Source organism: Petaurus breviceps, unplaced genomic scaffold, assembly GCF_028583685.1.
Source record: "Petaurus breviceps papuanus isolate PSGF00001 unplaced genomic scaffold, PetGlider_PUasm1.0 156497, whole genome shotgun sequence".
NCBI lineage: Eukaryota > Metazoa > Chordata > Mammalia > Diprotodontia > Petauridae > Petaurus > Petaurus breviceps.
Window position 1 is genome coordinate 1 of NW_027185723.1, and position 3,310 is coordinate 3,310.

Consider the following 3,310-nt stretch of genomic DNA (forward strand, 5'->3'; position numbering starts at 1 on the left):
AGGAGGGTCACTGGTCCAAGGAGTGCCCCTCCAGGGCACCCCCCCCCCAGAGGGAGCCCCAGGAACCAGCGCCTCTAGAACTGTGCCAATCTGAGCAGGAGGGACATTGGAGGAAGGATGGTCACCGAGGTAAAAGTGGTAGAGCCACCTCCCAGTATGATGTTCTCCAGTATTCTCAAGACGCAGAATGATGGGGAAGCCTGGGTCTTGGCAGTGCTCCCACCTTCTCCATTTCCCTTGCTGAGCCCTGGGCAAGCATCAAAGTCAAAGGTAAGGTTACCCCATTTCTGATTGATATGAGAGCTTTGTTTTCTATTTTAATTAGTTACTCTGGTCCTACTTGCCCCTTGACCTGGGAATAGAAGGGAAAACAAAGGGATGTCACCACATACCCTCTTCCCTGCCTATTTGAGGATCTGTTGTTTGAACATTCCTTCCTAATTATCTCCTCTTGCCCTTGAGAAGGGACCTGATGGTGAAATTGGGGAGTCAATTTTCTCTAGTTAAACCTCCCATCTCCCTTTGCCCTTTGTTAACCAGACCCCCATGTAGCCCCAGAAGTGCAGGAGTCAGTCAAACTAATTGTCTGGGAAAAGGGAATTCCTGGAAGAGCTACTCATGCCACCCCATTTGCTTTTTGCTTCCAGGATCCTAATGTGTTCCACTGTTGCCATCAATATCCAATCAAGCCCAAGCCCTGGGAGGGACTGCAATCAAGTGAATTGCTACTCAAGGCACTGACTCATTTTATCTAGAATGTGGCCCAGGCCACCAGGTGAAAGCTTTTGATACTTTGACAACTAAATTGATCACCACTCCAGCTTTACCCAATCTAGAAAAAAAAACCTTTTACTCTCCATGATTATGGAAGGAGGGACGAGGCTTTGGGCATGTTTTTGAAAACTATTATATTCTGTGGCTGGCATTGCTTTCCATGTGCCATAGAGTAGTTTGGAAAGGAAAGGGATATGTGACAGTGTTTTGGCCTTGCCATAGTCATCTTTAATTCCAACCAGGAAAATTGCCTTTTCTATATTTTTTTTTTTGGTGCCTGTTTGGTCTTTGTTTAACCTCCTTGCCAGGTTTGTCTCCATCAGGGTTCAAGCCATCAACCTCTGGATGACCACTAAATTTATGCAAATCTCTGACTGAATCCAAGTTCTCCAGTCCACTGGAACTGGCATCATCCATGTTCTGGAGTCTGACCCCCTTGAATGGGACCCAGAGAGGCAGGGACAGCTCTATGCACCTTGCCAGCAAGAAGCACTTTCAGAAGCTGAGACCTTCACCCTTTGCCCCAAAGGAATTTGGGTTGCATTTGTTTGAGGGGGGAATGATGAGGTGCAGGGTCTGGTGCTGAGGTATGGGCTCTGGGAGCCCTCTCAAGCTCTTAAGTCCTTGAGGTACAGGCTCCAAGGAACCTCCCTTGGACTTTTGATTAAATTGTCTCATTTGATGAGGCAATAAGCCTTACATTGTGGCTGGGCCCAGACCTCTAGCCTAGTTACTCACTGCTAACTACTATCCTAGTTACTAGCCTAGCCCTCCTTTGTTCATCTACTTCCTACCCTTCAGCCTATGAAAATAACAATTCACCCTTGAACTGGCCTAGCCCCCCATTGTCTGTAGTCTCCAGGTAGCCTCCAGCGACTTCCCACCCTTAATCACTCATTGACCTCATCTGACTTCTCCTGAAGACCCTCCCCAAACTCCTCTAGACCACCCCTAGATTTCTCCCACAACCTTCTGTATATAAGACCCCATGTGGTGTGAGAGCACCATAGAATGACCTAGCACAGACTTACTCTGTATCCAATACAAGTAAACTTTTAATAAACTTTGCTTTTATTTAAATGAGAGAAAGATTGAGTTGAATTCATTTAGTAGGACCCGGCGTGTTGGTATTTTGGGGTCTCGAGCACCCTTAACCTCCTCTAGTAGGGAGCTATTGTTTAAGGAATAAATTAATTGTCTTGACTGTTTGATTGTAAATTCTAGGATAGTATTTCAATCAGGAAAAAAATCATCATGATTAATAATTTAATGAGTAAAATTTATGACATTAATTTCCTTAGGGTTTCTTTTATGTCATTGTTAGTTAGACTGTAAATTAGTGGGTTTAGCATGGGGATTACCACAGTATAAAAAAACGGAGGTAATTCTAACTATGAGCCATGAGCTTTTGGAATTAGGAACACAGTAAAGGAAGAGAATGGTCCCATAGAAGATGGTAACAGCTGTCAGGTGGGAGGCACAGGTGGAGAAAGCCTCAGTCTCCCACTTGCTGAATGCATTTTCAAAATGGTGACAAAAATACATGTATAGGACGTGAGGATAATGATGAGAGTGCAAAGTGCATTGAAGTTAGCAACAATAAAAAGTATTATTTCACTAAAGTGTTTGTCAGAGCAGGAGGCTGAGAGGATGACAGAATACTCACAGAGAAAATTATTAATAACCTTAGTCCTGCAAAATGACAGCACAAGGAGAGAGTAAGTAAATATTAGAGAAGAAATTGTGCCCCATGAATATGCTGTAGCCACCAGAAATGCAGAGTTTCTGTGACATGGAAAGTGTAAAGCAGGGGTTTGTAAATGGCAATGAAACGGTCATAGGCCATCACTGCCAGGAGGAATGTTTCTGTCACCACAAAGGTAGCAGTGAAAAAGAACTGTGAGATGCAGCCCTCAATGGAGATAGTTCTGTCTTCCACAATTAGGTTTTCTAAGAGCTTGGGTGTGACTCCAGTGGAGTAACAAAAGTCCACAAAGGACAAGTGGCTGAGGAAAAAGTACATGGGGGTGTGGAGTTTGGGGTTGAACCTGATGATCACAATCATGCCCAGATTCCCCACCACAGTGACCAAATAGATGGTCAAGAACACTAGGAAGAGGGGTACTTAGAGGTCTGGATAATCTGAGAATCCTAAAAGGAGAAATATGACTAAAGTGCTCTGATTCTTGTCAGTATTTACCATGGCTCCTCTTCAAAAGAGTGCAAAACAGAATCTGAGGAGAAAATGAAATAAAATTAGTTACTCAATGAATGTAGGGAATGAAATCCCAAATTGAAGAAAATTAGCATATTTTGGCAGTAACATGGTTTAATTTTAAAATGAGTATTATTGTAAACAGTATGAAATCATCAAAATAGGAAGAGGAGAGAATGAGAGAGAACTGAATTAGAGACAGAGATTCTGTTCAGAATTCAGAGGATGAAGGGAATTCAGAACTCATTTAGCCCACCCTGCATTAGTGAATAAAGATCTCCTTTCCATGATCATTGGAAGCCATTTTCTAGCCTTTACTTA

The 3,310-nt window shown here is 43.1% G+C and overlaps 1 pseudogene; it reads right to left on the reverse strand.

The window, feature by feature from the left end:
- Window positions 1–2,040: 2,040 nt before the first annotated feature.
- On the reverse strand, window positions 2,041–2,977 carry LOC138156755 (olfactory receptor 5D13-like; annotated as a pseudogene).
- Window positions 2,978–3,310: the final 333 nt, after the last annotated feature.